The 20,118-nt window shown below is 42.2% G+C and overlaps 1 long non-coding RNA gene across 1 annotated transcript; it reads left to right on the forward strand.

Annotated features, from left to right (window-relative positions):
• The first annotated feature begins 16,977 nt into the window (after positions 1-16,977).
• On the forward strand, positions 16,978-18,646 carry LOC309491464. Its single transcript, XR_014203132.1, has 3 exons — positions 16,978-17,473; positions 18,165-18,212; positions 18,344-18,646. It is a non-coding gene; the product is annotated as an uncharacterized lncRNA (long non-coding RNA).
• The last annotated feature ends 1,472 nt before the right edge of the window (positions 18,647-20,118 follow it).

Consider the following 20,118-nt stretch of genomic DNA (forward strand, 5'->3'; position numbering starts at 1 on the left):
CTTACATTTTACAATGCAGAGACTGGAACTACAATGCTAGTTATAAATACAGTAATCATTACTTTATTTAGGCAGAATAAGTTCGTTGTGATTTCCAAGCTCATTAGCCGCGTTTCCACTGTCGGGCCAGTGCGAGCCAGGGCTTTAAACGGGCCGTGCCGGGCTAATAGCACCGGGCCTGCGTTTCCACTGTCGGGCCAGAAGCTCCACAGCGCTTCACTAAAACACGCCCGTAACACGCCTCTCTGGAACAACGTCACACTAACCCATCATTTCACCAACAAATGGAAGTTTTATCAGAAAACTAATCAGAAATCACTGGAAACAGCCTTGAAAACAAACATGATAAAAGCGGCCGTTTGCTGGCATTTTTGTTGTTTACTTGAATATTTAAAACCCAAGCATCGATGTTTTACCACAGGTTTACAATAAAAAGTGATACATTGATCATAATGAATTCATTTATGTCAAAATTGCACATTAGTCACTCAGAAATAAATTACCGTTAGGTCTAACTTTATTTCACAAAAGAAAGGACATACTTACTACTTCAGTCGCGTCTGTTACTGTTTATCTGGTAGTTACAGGACATATTTACATCACATTTAGAAAGAATGATCATTTCTACAAATATATGCCACCAAAAATACGACCTGAGGAGCTTTAGCACTCTCTCGACTCCCATACAGATATTTTCCGTCAGAGAAACAGAGGAAGCTCCCGAAAAAAAAGTTGCTTTATTTTATGATAGTCCGGTATAAAGAGACGAGACGTAGGCTACTGACAGATAAAATAAAAACATGACTGTTATAGCCTTTATGATTGGTCTGATTTCTTCAAGCGTTCACTATGTTTTTACACTATGCGTATCTTCAAGCGTTTACTATGTTTACTATGGTAATGGTTAGCGCGCATAGTCTTTTGCATCACAAACACAAGGCATTCAAACATGAACGTGAGTTAAATTATTTTAAAAGTCTTTAATGCTGACAGAATCATCCCAACTCAGGTGAACTCTGGACTCTGTTCGTAACCACTCCTGTAGCCCGAGCGATCTTCCTTGTATAGTGCCCTCTGGTGGACAAACTATGCAGCGCCCAACACTCATAACATGGTTGAAGGGTGTTTCGTCCGCTTTTATTTTATTTTTTAAATATTCATTTATCGGCCATTATAAATGCCGATACCGATAGTTTGCAAAAATGCTTAATATCGGCCCGCCGATATATCGGTCGGGCTCTAGTATCCATCTTTGATCTCGCAGGTGTCAGATCCACTACGAGAAGAGAGATCTGTCCGGCTTGCCTGCGCTTTTTTCACTCCTCCTCTCACTGCAGCCGCCTACTCTCGCATACATTTCAGGCGAGGCAAGGCGCATCTCAAACAAGCCTACTGACACGATAGTAAAAGGTCGGAAGACCACAGTTTCACGTGGAGCATTTGGAATTTTTTTCTCTTGAATTACCGCGGGGTGTGAATTGTACTAAAAAAACGTTGCCTTATCTTCTCTAAAAAGCGTGCCGCCCATTCAGCTGACATAAACCACAATTTCAGTAAACGAAAAAACCTATTCAGTGATGAAACAAATCTTGTGCGATGTCCTGTCCTAAACTGCCGAGATAATCACACAATGCCTGCCATAGGCTACACGTCTGCTAATGACATGTCCGATACGCATAATGACTCCTTTGAACCATTCACTTTAATGAAGGGTTAAAACAACTGATCTGTCCAACACTGAATTGGTGTATAATAAATAAATAAAAATCGGTAACACTTTACAATAATCTTCCATTTATTAAACTCTAGTTATACATTAGTTAACATACTATTAATAAAGAGGAGAGGAAGATCAAAGGAAAAGGAGAGATCTGGAAACTCTAATCATGTGTTTCTATAATGGAAAATTCTTAACTAGCGAGTTAGAGTAAGTGTTTCGTCAGCAGATCTTCACTGTGACTGAGTGTGAAGCTGCTGAAGTCTCACTGGCTTCAATCAAAGCAGCATCTGTCTAACATTTACAATTTAGGAGTTACAACCTTAGTCTATATGGAGATATCACTTATCTATGCTTATATCTTTTATATCGATTACTCTCAATCATGTAATACTTTGCGCAGTAACTTACATCATTAGAACTAAAAAATCGGTCACATTCGTGTTCATGAATTAGCCTATATATATATATATATATATAACATCAACAGATTCTAGTCTCTTGAGTTTGTATCACAACACTGTTAATTTTCTTTTTTATAGCCTAGGATTTTTCCAGGTTAATAATTGCATTTCTTTCACAGTATTTTCTGCTGCACTCTGCTGTAACATTTCACAATTACACTACACATATATATATACACTACATTTAAAAAAATACAGTAAAATCAGTAATAAAGTGAAATATTATTACAATTTGAAATAAGTGTTTTCTTTTTGAATATATTGTAAAATGTAATTTGTTCCTTTGAACAAATGTAAATGATGTGTTTTCAGCATAATTACTCTCTTCAGTGAGTCACATGATCATTGACTCCACATGACAGTCTTCAGTGTCACATGATCCTTCAGAAATCATTCTAATATGAACATTTGATGCTCAAGAAACATTTATTATTATTATCAATGTTGGGGGGCACAACGAGGGACACAGTCGAATGCCTTCTCCAAATCCATAAAGCACATGTGGATTGGTTTGGCAAACTCCCATGAACACTCCAGGTACCCTGGAGAGGGTATAGAGCTGGTCCAGTGTTCCACGACCGGGACGAAAACCACACAGTTCCTCCTGAATCCAGGGTTCGACTATCGGCCAAATTCTCCTCTCCAGTACCCTGGAATAGACTTTCACGAGGAGGCTGAGAAGTGTGATCCCCCTGTAGTTGGAACACACCCTTCGGTTCCCTTTCTTGAAAAGAGGGACAACCACCCCGGTCTGCCAGTCCAGAGGTACTGTCCCCGAGACAAGACAGCCCCACAACATCCAGAGACTTGAGGTACCCAGGGCGGATCTCATCCACCCCCGGTGCCTTGCCAACAAGGAGCTTCTTACAGTTTTTTACAATCGCGCTATGACAATTTTTTTTCAATACTTTTAACAAATTTCCTAAACTCTTAACGCACCAACACACCTACAACACACAATTGGCAAAACAGTTCATTTCATGCTCAAAAGCACACATTGTAAACTAAACTCCAACATTAATTTTCAAAATACAATAATACACTAGCAACAATACACTATGTCTACCAAAACACTGCAAACATGTCTCAAAATCAAATAATTTTTCAAAACACTAACATACGTTCTCGTCCAACAGGAAGATTTAGTCAATCATAGCACAATGTCATAAAAACACTAACATCAGATGGAATTACAGAAACTGCATTATTTTATATGTGTCAGGTATGCCCTTATATATTGTATTGATCATAGATTGTGTTTTGCACTGCAGTTTCTTTTTAAGTCTCTCTACATTTTAGTTTTGTTGGGTTTAGGTCTTTTGCTGCAGAAATTCAATAAAAAAGACCCATCTCAGAGTGCTTTACAGAATGTACGGTTACTGTAATGAAAAAACGAAGACAGACAGAATTGCTGCAATAAAGACTTTATTTGCAAAAGGACATTACTGCAAGATAACAAAAATATGCAATATAGCTGCCATTTATTATGTGAAAATATAAAATATACGAACAGAAAAAGCACCAGAAGAAAAAAGGAAAAAAAAGAGTCATCTTCTAATCTGCCTGGTCTTCTGCATTTGGCCACATGTATTGCCACATATATTTGCATAATTCAATCAGCTGTTTCTCAGTAGCAATGGAATAAAATAAAGGGGATATATTTGTGTTTCAATTCACAATATAAGCAGCTGTTTACCTTGACTTTAGCCTGTAAGGTTAGGTTTAGAACACGGTGTTATCTGTTCTGACATACAGTGTTAAAGCATTGGTAAATTTGGCAGTAAAAATCCATTGTTTTGGTCTTGTTTGAGCTTGTGTGTAAAAGAAGTTCAAGCATTTTAAATTTGTGTTAATTGTATGCATTTTGTGTTAAAGCAACAAGAAATGTGTTAATAGTATAGCTTACACAGACGGATGTAGTGCTAACTGTGTTAAGAGTTTTGGAAAATTGTTAAAAGAATTGAAAAATCTGTCATAGCAATCGTAAAAAACTGTGACTTCAGCTTGGGTGATGGACGAGTCCCCCTCGGAGGGGTGTGTGTCGGATGTATCGGTCAGATTGAAGAGATCCTCAGAGTATTCCTTCCACCATCCGACGATATCCCTAGATAAGGTCAACAGCTTCCCCCTCCTGAGGCGCCGGACGGTTTGCCAGAATCTCTCCGAGGCCAACCGATAGTCCTTTTCCATGGCCTCACCAAACTCCTCACAGGCCTGATTTTTTGCCTCCACGACCACCCGGGCTGCAGTCCGCTTGGCCTGCCGGTACCCGTCAGCTGCCTCAGGAGTCCCACAAGCCATCCAGGCCTGATAGGACTCCTTCAGCTTGACGGCATCCCTTACTTCCGGTGTCCACCACCGGGTTCGGGGATTGCAGCATCGGGCGACGCCTCGGTCCTTGATAGATTGTGTCTCATGGGCTTCTGAACCGCTCTTAGTCTGACCCGTCACCTGGCCCTGTTTGCCTTGGGAGACCCTACCAGGGGCATATAGGCCCCCGGACAACTTAGCTCCTAGGATCATCCGGGTACTCAAACCCCTCCACCAAGATAAGGGGGCAGTTCAAGGAGGAGTGTAAGAAAATGTTGTACATTTTAAAGTTAAATTCCAACCTGGTCTCATGGGAAATACGTACCTCTGCACACTTTTTTGCAGCGCCACAAATATGTACCACCCGGTACGTATTGCTACAGTTTTGAAACACAAACGTCCACTGGGGTCGCAAAAGAGTGACATTTACAAAAAAATGTGTATTCCTTTTACAAAGAAGAAACAGCACTGCATTGAGTACATTAACAAATAAATAAATAAAAAATAAAACAATAATAATAAAACAATTAATTAAACATTTAAACAATCAATGAAAAGTTGAAATCACAGCTAAAGAGTGACATTGTTTATTCTTATAGCAGTTTGTGACGTCACGAAATATAAACTATTGATTCGTGTTCTTGAACACAAATTTCCCATTTTTTTCCTGTCACTCAGCACGACTTTCGATCTACTGTAGCTATTTCAATAAGCTATATTTTGTGTCTGCACCACGTTTTTCTTTTTGCCACTGGGGAACATTGTTTGGGTTTTTTTTCCCTCATTTGTCATTATTATTTTTTACTTTAAGCGCTACATTACTCAACATTTAATTAGAGATTTTTTTGTCATTGTTTTTATTGATTTATTCTGTAGGCTTCTCATCGTCAGTGATTCATTCCAGTCAAAATATAGTTAATATATTCTACCCGTTAATTAACGAGACTGCAGAGTTGTGCTACGGCTATTGCTTCTAAAAGTTGCTGTTTATTTTTTGAGAAATACCATTTTTCTATCGGTTTGGTGTGTCAAACCTAACAGTAATCTGCAGAACCCATGAGCCTTATCGACCGTTATGACCATCAGTTTTAATTGTTTCTCCTTCGATTGTGAGAACGGGGATTTGTTTTGGATAGTAATTTAATTAAAATAAATGTAATACATTTAATTTAATTAATTAGTGGATGCCAGCATTACCCGTGATCCTAAGCATCCGTTGCTATGGAGACGTACCCAGTCCGCTTTGGGATTGGGTGATTTCTTTAGTGATTTCATTTCTCATTGCGCTCTGCCAGGTAAGTTACGAGGTTCATAATAAGTAATGATCACGTTTTGCTTAAATATTATAATTGATGCATTTTTTTGTCATTAGACTCATGATGTGTCAATAATAACAATATAACTTGGCCTAACGTTACTGCATAAATCTGGAATGAGAAACCCCAGACAAATGTCACGCGCCTTTTAACAGTCATACAGGAAATAGGAAAAACATGACTTTACATGTGCTTGCAACTCTGCTGCTGTTGCTGTTTTATCAGTCAGTGGTTAGATCAGCGTAGCAGACAATAAACGGGACAAGGGACATCGCGTATGGGACAAATCAATTAGGCCCAATATACAGACGTCCCGGCTAATAGGTGACACGTGACAGTTGGCATTGGCAAGTGGCTAGGTTAGCCAGTAGTACTAACCCCCTTTATAGTAACAACCTAGTTTAAGGAATTCTAACGTTACAATTGTGCCTCTTGTTACTGGATCTCATGTTCCAAAAACAAGTTGTATTAAGGCTTTAATGTCATTTTTTACTTCATTTTAGAGATGCCAGGAAGTTCAAAGAAAATGTGCCCAGGGTGCAACACCCTAATAAGTGTTGCATACAAGGCTTGCCCGCTTTGCAAACAACTGCAGCCATATAAAGCAAAAGTTGCAGCGAAGAGATGCAACTTTCAAAATAAAAAAAAATGAATGGAAGGAGTCAGTCAAGAAAAACAACAACAGGACAGTTGTTCTCAATAGCAGCCATGTGTTGGTAAGGTTAGGTCAAAGTTCAGGATTCTAATAGGAATTTATGAAGTTAAGTCAATTAACACACTAAAGTTTAACAGTCAATAGCCATGTTTCCATGTAATTGTCAAGCGAACTTTTGAAATGTTTCGAAAAAGTATAAAATATCAATCAGGTCTATTTCTATCAACTGGGTTGGAGGGAATTAATTAATCAGAATCAGAATCAGAATCAGAAAGAGCTTTATTGCCAAGTATGCTTGCGCATACGAGGAATTTGTCTTGGTGACAGTAGCTTCCAGTACACATACAATATAAAGTGACAAGACAAGTAACATAGGTATAAATAAAAAAAAAAAATAGAAAAAATAAAAATAAAAGATTATAAATTATAAATATATATAAAGTTATAAGGTGCTATAATGAAATGTCTGAGGGAAGTATTGCACATGTTTGTTCCACAGTAGGGGAACATTTAAGTGTTCATGAGGTAGATGGCCTGGGGAAAGAAACTTTTCCTGTGTCTGGTTGTTTTTGTGCTCGGTGCTCTGTAGCGTCGACCAGACGGTAACAGTTCAAACAGAAAGTGTGCTGGGTGTGACGGGTCCAGAGTGATTTTGCGAGCCCTTTTACTCACTCTGGATGAGTGCAGTACTTTGAGTGTGGGAAGGGTAGTGCCAGTGATTCGCTCAGCAGTCCGAACTATCCGCTGTAGTCTACGGAGGTCGGTTTTGGTAGCAGAGCCGAACCAGACGGTGATGGAAGTGCAGAGGATGGACTGGATGACAGCTGAGTAGAACTGTACGAGCAGCTCCTGTGGCAGGTTGAATTTCCTCAGCTGACGCAGGAAGTACAGTCTCTGTTGGGCTTTCTTCACAATAGAGTCTATGTGAGTGTCCCACTTCAGATCCTGAGAGATGGTGGTGCCCAGGAACCTGAATGACTCTACTGCAGTCACAGTGCTGTCCATGATGGTGAGTGAAGGGAGTGCAGGGGGGTTTCTCCTGAAGTCCACGATCATCTCCACTGTTTTGAGCGTGTTCAGCTCCAGGTTGTTATAACTGCACCAAAGAGCCAGCTGCTCCACCTCCTGTCTGTACGCAGACTCGTCACCGTTCCGGATGAGTCCGATAACAGTAGTGTCGTCCGCAAACTTCAGGAGCTTGACAGAGGTGTCTTTAGAGGTGCAGTCATTTGTGTACAGGGAGAAGAGCAGTGGTGAGAGAACACATCCCTGTGGAGCACCGGTGCTGATGGTGCGGCTGTCGGACGTGATTTTGCCCATTCTGACTAGCTGTTGTCTGTCTGTCAGAAAGCTGGTGATCCATTGACAGATGGAGCTAGGGACAGAGAGCTGGGTCAGTTTGGTCTGGAGCAGTGATGGGACGATGGTGTTGAAGGCAGAACTAAAGTCCACGAACAGAATCCTTGCATAGGTCCCTGGTTTGTCCAGATGTTGTAGGGTGTAATGCAGTCCCATATTGACCACATCATCCACAGACCGGTTTGCTCTGTAGGCAAACTGCAGGGGGTCCAGCAAGGGTCCAGTGATGTCCTTCAGATATGCTAACACCAGTCTTTCGAATGACTTCATGGCCACAGATGTTAAGGCAACAGGTCTGTAGTCATTGAGTCCTGTGATCTTTGGTTTCTTCGGGATTGGGATGATGGTGGAGCGTTTAAAGCAGAAAGGGACTTTGCACTGCTCCAGTGATCTGTTGAAGATCAGTGAGAAGATAGAGGCCAGCTGGTCAGCGCAGGTTTTCAGACAGGCTGGTGAAACACCGTCTGGGCCTGGTGCTTTCCTTCTCTTCTGTTTCCTGAAGATCTGACGCACATTATCCTCACTGATCTGAAGTGCAGGGGGGGAGGGGAGGGGGATGGCTGGAGGTGTTGATGGCTGTGTAGAGAGATGGTCAGGGCGGGTATGGGGTGTCTGATCGGGGGTCTCAAATCTACAGTAAAAGACATTCAGCTCGTTCGCAAGATGCTTGTTGCTGTCGATGCTGGGGGATGGTGTCTTGTAGTTGGTAATGTCTTTCAGGCCTTTCCACACTGATGCAGGGTCGAAACACTGATGCAGGGTCGCGAGGGGATCCCGCGAGGGGATCCTCCCACACTGAAGCTGTCCCTAACCCGCCCCGTTTCCCACCAGCTTTGGGCTGCAAACAACCCAACCCTTAGGAGATGGGACCTCGGCACTATGGGGGCCGTTACCGGAGAAAGACTCAGGGTCCCGAGCAACACCGCCCAAGCGGTTTCCCATACACCACATTTCCCACGCCGCATGTCAGATGGGGATTTAGTGCTGGGCTCTTCGCTCGCTGCTACTGAGGGTTTCCTGGTTAGTTTCTTTTCCCCCGCTTAGTAATGTGCCTGACTGCGTAAACAGCTAATCATTGATGTGACTTAAATGTTCTTTATGTCAGAACTTGGGCAAAGCTGTTACCATGTTCCATTCAGCACATTAACTCTTTTTTGAAAAAGACAAAAACCACCTCAAGCGACCGTAAAATGTTTTTGGTAAATTGAGGACGTTTTTTCCCCAAATTTTGATGGAAACATGGCTGGTGAAACATGTAGTAGTAATGAATTCCTTGATATGAGTTGTACATTTAATATGACCATTAAACAGTTGTCATGAAATTAATATTTTAATTAAATTATTGTATTCGGTGCATGTTTTTTTTTATTTAATAATGTTTTTATTTCAGCTTGACAAACTTGCTGCCCTTGATTTATTTATTTTTTCCCCATACTACTTTTGGGGAAGAAGTGCAAAGGAAGCTTGGTGGCCGATGTCATCCTAGGAGGGGATTATATTTTGGATCCTGATTTGCTTCAGAGGGTTAAACATATGTATGAAGCTGTGCTAAAGAGTAAGTCTTTTTTTACAAATATGAAGCTCTGGATTAATCTGAAAACACTGGTAACCCTAAGGAACCCAAAGCAATGTGAACCCACAAGTATCATTATCTTTATTTTTCTATTGATGCAAAGTATGAGCATTACTTTCAGCCATAATAGGATAAAGCAGCATGTTGTAACGGTGGCAGGCCCCAAACGAAATGTAAATCAACAAATGAAAGATGTATGTATAAAAAAAAACAATTAGTTCGGGCGCCAGACAAGCTTAATCTTGTCAAATATTTTCCCTCAGAAAAGCTCTTTAAGTCACCGGTTACGAATAAACATGAATCAGAAATCACACAAAGAAAGTTCAGTTTCACAGTTATATTTTCATAATTTTCAAAGAAATCAGACAAAATCTCAGTTTCACCATAAGCAAAGAATCAAAACAAACTAAACACACACCAAATAACTTTGGTTCAAGTTCAAAATCCTACAGTCTTTACACCACTGTTTTTAAATTGGTTAAAAAAAAAACATTAAATCAAACTAACAATGAAATCAACCGTTTAAACATAACGAAACACTTCACTGTATTATACAGATACGAAATACGTGGTGAAAGTGGTTGCGTGAATGTTTGGTTGGCTTGAAGACGGTGCATGCGTGTGCGTGCGGGCGTGTGTGTGTGTGTGTGTGTGTGAAAGATCGTTGGCCGATAATGGCAGGAAGGAAAGTTTCCGAAGTGAGGGTAAAACAGGGAATAACCTGGAGAACTTGCTCACTCGTCAGCCTCAAAAGACAAGCTTCGCTGTGCAGCCGGTGTCCAGAGGTGCAGCGCACCCTCAGTGTCAATCGCTAGGCAACTCACGCTCACTCTAGATCCACGTACAGCCCAAACACAGCGTCTCGCGTCTCACTGACTGTCGATTCGTCTCAGGTAACCCGCTCCTTTTTTTCTCTCTCCCCTCCCTCTCTTACAACTCCACCTTATATACTCATTTCCTCACTTCCGGATAATTGATTTCCCTCCTCCATCCAGTCACGCAACTTACGTTTTTTCCGTACCGCCACACTCTCCCCCCCTGGAGAAAGCAACCCAAGGTTGTAGGATAGAAAGTGTGGATTAAAATCCCAAGAACTCTTCACCTTCCTCTGACGATTCTTGGAATATTTCAAGGAGTCTTTTCCTCTCCTGGATTTCCAACTCCTCGGCTGTGGGAAAGCATGCTTTTAAATTACTCACATGCACATTACGCACATCTTCCCCAGAGGACTCCAATGCCACTTGATAATTTATTGGTCCCTGCTGCTTTATTATCCGATAAGGACCCTTCCATCGTTGCGCAAGTTTTGCACTGAAATGGTGATGGGCACTAGATTGGGGGAAATTCCTTAGCCACACACGGTCCTTTTCTTTAAAGGAAGCATCACGTCGGTTCTTATTGTAGCTCCGTAGTTGTCTTTTCTGTGCCTTTTGGCAGCACTCTTTCGCTTTAGCTTGAAGTTGAACTAGATGACTGACCACATCATAGGAAGGTAAATCGGGAGAGATGTTCTTGCCACGCAACAGTTTGTCCATGGGACCTTGCAATTTCCTCCCCAGGTGAAGCTCTGCTGGGGTCATGCCGATGGACTCCCGGACAGCTGAATTGACTGCAAATCGTAGTTCAGGCAAGTACTGATCCCATTTCTTGTGGTTATCTTCTACATAAGCCGCCATCATGTACTTTAGGTTGCGATTTACTCTCTCGGTCATATTCGTTTGTGGGTGGTAAGCAGTAGTGAGTTTCTGTGTGACACCCCATTTACCACATATCTCCTTGAATACAGCAGAAAGGAACTGAGAACCTCTATCAGACAGGATAAAGTCAGGAACCCCCCATCGAGTCAGAATCTCTCTCCTGAAAAGTGCTGCAACAGTCTCTGCACGGGCATTCCGCATAGGAAACAGCTCCACCCAGCGGGTAAAATAGTCCACAAAGACAAGAAGGTACTCATTCTGATGGGTACTGCGGGGCATTGGTCCCATGATGTCTACCCCTAGCATTTCGTTGGGATGAGATGTACTGACTTGTTGTATTTTTCCCGCAGGTTTACGATTTTCCCCTTTGAGTGTTTGGCATTTAACACACCTTTTGACATGATTCTTCACATCCGTCCACATCCCAGGCCAAAATGCAATATCATGCAGCCTCTGGTAAGTCTTGTAAATACCCATGTGGCCACTTAAAGGATTTGAATGGTAGTGGTGGAGAACGGCTGAAATCAGACTGTTGGGAAGGTACACCCGATAATGGCGTTGGCCACTCTTCAGCTGAGTTGTGTGGTACAATTTATCCTCTACTACCTCGTACTGATTTTTCAGCTGATCATCTCCTGCCAGTGTTTGGAATGGTTTTATAATTACAGGGTCCTTGTGCTGCTCCTCCCAGATGGCAGCGGCAGTGATTGGAAGGTCTGACTCCTCCGTTTGCCTGACATATAAGCTACAACCAGGTTGGGTGTGGATCCGAGAAAGAGCATCTGGTGCTACATTCAACCTTCCTTTACGATACTCAATTACAAAATCAAACTTCTGCAATCGAAGAACCCATCTAATGAGACGACTGGTGGTTTTTGTAGAGCTCATTACCCATTGCAGGGCTGAGTGATCAGTCACAACCGTGAATAGTTTAGGCTCTAGGTAATGTTGCCATCTTTCCAGAGCCCATATGACGGCAAGGCATTCTTTCTCTGTCGCAGAGTAGTTGGTTTCGGCTTTGCTCAGGGATCTACTGGCGTACGCAATCACCTGCTCTGATCCCTGGTCCTTCCGCTGCGTCAACACCGCACCTAGTCCGATGTCACTGGCATCCGTGTATACAATAAATGGAAGTTCAAGGTTGGGATGACCAAGAATGGGAGGTGAGGTAAGGTAAGCTTTTAGCTGTTCAAAAGCTCGTTGACATTGGGGTGACCAATGAAATGCACGACCCTTTTTTTTCAAGGAATTGATGGGCTCAGCGATCCTCGAGAAATTTGGGACGAACCGGTGGTACCACCCGGCGAGTCCAAGGAAGCGCTGAACCTCTTTGATGTTACGAGGTACAGGGTATGCACGTATGGCTTCTACCTTACTCAGGTCTGTGGAAATACCATGAATGTTCACCACATGTCCAAGGAATGTTAACTCCTGAAGACAAAACTTGCTCTTCTTTAGGTTAATAGTCAAACCCGCTGTCTGCAATCGATGGAGAACAGTTTGGAGATCGAGGAAGTGCTGGTCCATGGATGGTGAGTAGATTATAATATCATCAATGTAAACGAAGCATATGTTACCTCGTAATTCCCCCAAAACCATCTCCATCAGTCTTTGAAATGTCGCTGGGGCATTTTTTAACCCAAAAGGCATGACTGTAAACTGATACAACCCCGATGGAGTGATAAAGGCAGTCATGGGTTTGCTATCTGGACCCATTGTCACCTGCCAGTAGCCACTGTTGAGGTCGATTGTAGAAAAGATCGATGCACCAGAGAGGGATTCAAGAATCTCTGTAATGTTAGGGAGGGGGTATGCATCACTCTCTGTTATGGCGTTGATCTTCCGGTAATCCACACAAAATCTCATTTTACCATCTTTTTTTGGAACTAGGACAACAGGGGATGCCCATGCCGAGTGAGATGGTTCCACGATACCTGCCTTTAACATTTCCTCCAGTTGCTCTCTCACAACAGCTTGTTTAGAAGGACTCATGCGATAGGGTCGCTGTTTGAGGGGCACTGGATGTGTGATATAGAGGTGGTGTTGGAGAACATCAGTTCGTCCAGGTTGGAGGGTACACACCTGAGAGTTGGACTCCAAGATTTGCCGTAGTTGTTGTTTCCCGTCAGGTGGTAAGTGAGCACCATTCACAGCAAGGTTCATTAATGCTTGTTCATCCAGGCTATCAAGTGGTCGTGATAGCAATGGGTGTTGGAGTGGAGGAATGGAACTGAGTAGGGAGAGGCTTTGATTAACACTCTTTCAGGTGTTGTCTCTTTTTTAGGTGTGGTCGTTTCACCACAGGTACACTGGCCTGGCCTGGTTGGAAAGGATAGTGTTCATCAGGGGCAGACTTGAAAGAATAATTTCTGTCAGTCACATCAATCTGCAGTCCACTGAAGAAGATGAAATCTAATCCCAGGATCACTGCATAAGCGAGGGATGTGTAGGAGAGGACAGCAACCTGTACTGGGAAAGTCTTATTATGAAGCATAATCGGTAGGTTTATCCATCCTAATGGAACTTCTGCCTCACCATTAGCTAAATAAAGAGGACCAAGGGTCCAGGGCTGAAGGTTATCATGTGGGTTAAGTTCTGTCCAAAGGCTCTCATGGATCAGGGTGTAACTTGCGCCTGTATCCACAATGGCCTTTCCTCTCCAGGTGCCAATACTGATGGGCACCACTAATTGTTGTGGTACAGCCATTAGCTGATTTGAAGTATTGGAACCAGTGGAGGTGCTTTCTTCCAAGGTTGCAGATACCGCGTTGCTGGAAGGAGTAGCTGGTTGGCGAGGCGGGCCCCCAGACTTCATAGGTTGGAAGAAACGCTTGTTATTCGTGGGACGCTGCTGAACAGATGGCTGGTTGGAAGCGGACATAAAGTGAGGGCAATTTCCAGGTGAATGGGAACCTTTACACCGCCAGCACTGTACTTGAGGCTTCTCCACAGGTTGGCTAGAGACTGGTCTTTGTGGCATTGTAGGTGGGGTTTTAAAATCCTTGCGTCCCTCATATTGTACTTGTTGCACATAATCCTTCTCCAGCTGATGACCCAGCTTTACCAGCTCCTCGACAGTGCTTACCCTGCTGCGTAACTGGCTGGCGAGATAGGGCTTGATATTTTTAAGGATCATTTTTACCATGTCACTTTCTGTTAAGGAAGGCTTCCACCTTTTGCAGAGAGCTCGATATGAGAATGCAAAATCCCTGATGGATTCCTTCTCTCCCTGGGTCCTCGTTCTGATCCGATCAGCCAGCTCATCTTCGTAATCCTCAGATAGGAAGGCAGAAAGAAAGGCTGATTCAAACTCATCCCATGTTGTTACAGAGGATCTGGCAACCTCCCACCAGTCACGGGCAGTTCCATAGAGTACAGTTCGGAAAGTGGCCAGCAGGTCTGCATCAACCAAGGGATGTAATGCTAGAAAATCTTGGCAGCGTGTCAAATATAGTAAAGGGTCTGGGTCATCTGATGGCCTTCCAAAGGTGGGAAATGTTATCTTAAGATGATCACTTCTTACTACTGTAGTAGTGGGAGGAGTTGCAGGAGCAGTCACTGTGGATGGTAGTGAAGAGATGGAGGTAGTGCCAGGTGGTGTTGGTATACTCTCCTTAAGATCCACTAATTTCTTTTCTTGCATTTTGCTTCGTTCCACCATTTCAGTTTGGAACTTTTTAAAGTCTGTACAAAGGCTAGCAGTTTGGACGGAGCACTGATGCATTTCTGCCGTAAGCCGGTCGTGGCTTTTTTGAAAGTTCTGTTGCATGGTTTTGAGGTCCTGTTGAAGTTCCAGCTGAAGCTGATCCACCATGAAGCGCACCTCAGAGACAAAGGTTGATTCAACTTTTTTAAGTTCACCTGTAATCATGAGTTTAATGGCTTTTGTTAGTTGATCAGTCTCATCCTCATCCTGTTTTTTGTTCGAAGCAACTAGTGTGAGAACTTGCTGCTGGTTGTCCTTCATTTTAGTAGCAAGGTTGGTAATCTGGTCACAGTGCTGGGAAGAAGTTGCTTTCAGCCCCTGAGTAAGTTCAGAGACCGCTTTCTCCTGTTTCTTTATGAAATCCAGCAGTGTATCCCAATTACCTTGAACTCGTGAGGTAAGATGTTGCATTTCTCTACCAGGAGTGGGAAGTACACCTGGCAAATCCTGCTGTGCCACAGAAGAGAGAGTTGAGAGTTCAGGTGATGTGCATAGCTGCATAGGGCCTGGTCCCTGGTCCCAGGTAAGGGTTTGCACTGGAGTACTGCCAGCCAGTGCTGAAGCAAACCGCACTGGGGCTCCTGGATAGATGGTATTGGAAGGCGTTTGGGTGTATGGGACATGGAAGACATGAGGTGAAGGAGGTCCAGGGGTAACCCGAGGCTGTGATGCAATTAGCCAAATCGGGGTTGCAACATCTGGAGCTTCAATATCCACACACGTGGACAGAGGAGATGGTGTTGTGGTCATGTTTCAATGGAGTAGCTGCAGTAGTTCAATGAAATGGAGTAGTTCAATGAAGTGTGTAAAATGTCATGTAAAATGTAATAATTGTTAGTAGCTGCGAAAAGCAAACAGGAAATAAATAAAATAACAAAATACAATGTTGTATTGGTGTTCAATAAAGAAGTTTAACCCACAGTTACAATTCCTGTCCTAACAAGTATTCAAATGCAAAACCACAGTTCAATCATCTTAATTAATCGTTACTTTGAAGCTAACCCTCAATTACTGCAACAAGTAAATAAAAAAAATTGGCAAGAGACACACAAAAACTTTTCCCAAAAAATAACAGAATTGACAGTTTGATAAGTTTTTTTTTTTTTTTTTTTTTTTTTTTTTTTTTTAACAGAGTACCAATCAAGTGTCTTTTCTTTTTCCTTAAAGAGTTCAGTTCAAGTGTCTTTTCTTTTTCTTAAAGAGTTCAGTTCAAGTCCCTGTTCGGGCGCCACTTCTGTAACGGTGGCAGGCCCCAAACGAAATGTAAATCAACAAATGAAAGATGTATAAAAAAAAACAATTAGTTCGGGCGCCAGACAAGCTTAATCTTGTCAAATATTTTCCCTCAGAAAAGCTCTTTAAGTCACCGGTTACGAATAAACATGAATCAGAAATCACACAAAGAAAGTTCAGTTTCACAGTTATATTTTCATAATTTTCAAAGAAATCAGACAAAATCTCAGTTTCACCATAAGCAAAGAATCAAAACAAACTAAACACACACCAAATAACTTTGGTTCAAGTTCAAAATCCTACAGTCTTTACACCACTGTTTTTAAATTGGTTAAAAAAAAACATTAAATCAAACTAACAATGAAATCAACCGTTTAAACATAACGAAACACTTCACTGTATTATACAGATACGAAATACGTGGTGAAAGTGGTTGCGTGAATGTTTGGTTGGCTTGAAGACGGTGCATGCGTGTGCGTGCGGGCGTGTGTGTGTGTGTGTGTGTGTGTGTGTGTGTGTGTGTGTGTGTGTGTGTGTGTGTGTGTGAAAGATCGTTGGCCGATAATGGCAGGAAGGAAAGTTTCCGAAGTGAGGGTAAAACAGGGAATAACCTGGAGAACTTGCTCACTCGTCAGCCTCAAAAGACAAGCTTCGCTGTGCAGCCGGTGTCCAGAGGTGCAGCGCACCCTCAGTGTCAATCGCTAGGCAACTCACGCTCACTCTAGATCCACGTACAGCCCAAACACAGCGTCTCGCGTCTCACTGACTGTCGATTCGTCTCAGGTAACCCGCTCCTTTTTTTCTCTCTCCCCTCCCTCTCTTACAACTCCACCTTATATACTCATTTCCTCACTTCCGGATAATTGATTTCCCTCCTCCATCCAGTCACGCAACTTACGTTTTTTCCGTACCGCCACAATGTGATCACCCAATTGTTTTCTTTAGCAGTTAAGCCAAGTCAACAAGCTAGATAAAAAGTAGGCAGAAAATCTAGAATGCTCTGATCAGACATTAAGAGACAGCATTACCTTGACTAGGAACTCGATGACTATATTTGTTGATATAGACTGTAGATAATTAATTTTACTTTTTAATCATAGCATAACACACCTGTAATGTACAAATCAATCTTATTATATATACTAGCCTGTTATCATCACTCGCCCGCAGGTCCTCTTCCTTGTGGTTCAATAATTAGTCATAGGCTATATGGAATAAAGGGGCACTGAGATTAAGGCAAACCGTTTAATTTTTCTTGTGTGTGATGTTTGTCTTGTCTGCAAGTTCATTTTCAAAGACAGAAGAAGGCCACAAGTAGCACAGAAACTACAGCACCTCCAGAAGCCACTGAGACCAACGGCACTCCAGAAGCTACTGCCACTGAGACCACAGGCTCATCAAAAGCCACAAGACCCTGGGGCCAGAAAGCAAAAAAAAGACAAAGTGAAGTATATTTCCTTATTAGTCAGTAATGTTTTATTAGAACTGTGTTAATAAGTATGTTATCACAGAACTATGTTTTTTTAATATAGTACCAGTCAAAAGTTTGAACCCACCTACCCATCCAAGAGAATGGGAAAGCGTGTCCAAACTTTTGACCGATACTGTATATTCTAAATTAGTAATTTAGACTAGTAAATTAGTAAACTTACTGTATTTAAATATTAAGCATAGCGTCAGTTCTGGCAGGTCACATTAGTCAAGCTCGAATCAGCTGATCCACGTCTACCTATAGGAATACGACGCCTATATACAGTAACGCCTATTACTGTATACATGTATAAGCTCCTTCAGTATTATCAGCAGCTATCGCGTTTCTCAGGAGCGAATTACCCTCCTCCATCCCCAGCTCCACCTCTCGTCAGTCATTATAGCATTCTGATTACCCCTGAATCAGACTTAAATTCTCTTAATTATATTGTACATTCAAATGAATGAATGATATCTGCAATACTTTTATGTCTGCTCTTATGATTCTATGCTAGGCTGCATGGATGCGCTGGGAGTTCTTGCCCAGAACAGAACCATACCACCAATCCAAACTATATGCTAACTGTCAATCATATTTGACGATAGTGGTCTTGACAGAAATAGTGTTTAATAAAATGTGGTATCTTGTATGTTTTTTATACAGATCCAGTCCAACAGAGGGTAGCCAGCAAGATGAAGCAAAAAAAAAAGTGTTAAGTACATTTTCTCTATTTAAAATGATATGATGTATCAACTACACATTGATTCTGCCGTCACAGTTAGGTATTGTCTATACTGGTATATTGGTATACTTATTTCAATGTTATATTGACTGTCTTTCAGATGAGTGTCCAGAATGCTGTAGGAGAGTGAGGCAAAACAACTTTGACTACTCCAAGGTTTTGAAAAGAAGAGTGAGAGAGGTTTGTCTTTCTAAAGCCTTTTCAACTGTCTTGCTTTATATCAATGTACTTGCATTCACTCATTATTAATATTTAAATCCTTTTTGATTCTACAATGAATAAGGCCCTGTGTCCACGAAAGCGTTTTTTCACGCGACTGGCATATTTTTCCAATAGTTTTCAGTGGGAGCGCCGCTGAGTGTCTTTTTCACGCTGATGCACTGAGCATTCGTCGTTTTTTACCGGTCGCCAAGAGTTGAAGAATGTTCAACTTTGGGTAAAATGCAGCGCTCATCACTGTCACATTTTACCCAGCTGTCCAATCACAGTGGAGGAGGGGCGGGACTATCTTGAAAATACATTCGCCAAAGAGGGACATACCTGGAAATTCAAGCTTCGCCTTTTGCGTTTTACACTCAGTGACACTTTACCGGTCGCCAAGAGTTGAAGAATGTTCAACTTTGGGTAAAATGCAGTGCTCATCACTGTCACTTTTTACTCAGCCGTCCAATCACAGTGGAGGAGGGGCGGGACTAATAACACACAACCGCCACACTCTGCTCGTACAAAGTAAACAGATGACAACAACAAGCATAATAATTAAACAAAATAGTTTTAAACTAGAGCCAGAGCAAATACTTTATAATCTATCGACATTTTTATATAGAAACAACACAGAAACAAACAATCTGTGAAATGAGATACTAGTAACACTTTCGCGAATATTCCGTATAATAACAACAAGCAAAGCATCTCTACTGAAAACGGCTAAAAACGGTTTGGTGGACTCTGGCTAAAAACGGTTTGGTGGACACACAGCCTTAGCCTGACTACGTCAGACTTCGTACTTCCGCTCAATTTCAGTTCGCTTCTGTACTCAGTCTGAGATAGCGACCGTTTTCCCTGTTTTCCTCCGGCCTCAAAACAGCCGGCCAATCAACGAACAGAGGGCGGGCTGAGAGCCGTGACGTAGACGCTGATTGTACCGTGGATGCGTAGATTTACTTCACATAATCTGCAAAAGTCGTTCACAGCCATGTTCACTCCGGTATTTCGCTCGATGGTTTTGTTTTCGCATCATACATGTGTTTGCAACACGGTCTCACCCCTATTCGTCACATACTGCCGTTTGGTCATTTTCCCCTCACGTACCAAAGGCCGACGTTGAGGGTACCCCCTATTCGTCGCTTGACAACGGAGAGGGTCATCCGATAGATTTGAGTGCAAATCCCTCATCTTTGAATTTTGAAGAAATGGGGTTACCCATCCAGCGGTTTGCCTGCGCTGGAAAGTATGGTTTTAGGCGACTGATTTTATGCTGCAAATGTGTATTTTGCAGTAGCGTGCGGCGCATATTGTTACAATCATTCATTGGTGCGGTGAGCATACATTTTCGTGGGGCAGAAACCCTTGTCTGAATCGGTATAACGACTTTTCCTTTCTCTTTTTTATATAATTTTGGGTTACATTAAAATTATATATTACAGGACTTTATATTTGCTGTATGCTTAACACATGCCTTAATTTAGGTGGGATATTTTATAATTGTAGATCACATAGTTTGATCATTTCCCCCTCACGTCCATAAGCCGACGTTGAGGGTAGCTACCCCCATTCGTCGCTTGACAACGGAGAGGGTCGTCCGATATTTGAATGCAAATCCCTCATCTTTGGATTTTGACGAAATGGGGGTTATCCATCCAGCTGGAAAGTATG

This window comes from Leuciscus leuciscus (assembly GCF_965113295.1).
Source record: "Leuciscus leuciscus genome assembly, contig: HAP1_SCAFFOLD_266, whole genome shotgun sequence".
Taxonomy (NCBI): domain Eukaryota; kingdom Metazoa; phylum Chordata; class Actinopteri; order Cypriniformes; family Leuciscidae; genus Leuciscus; species Leuciscus leuciscus.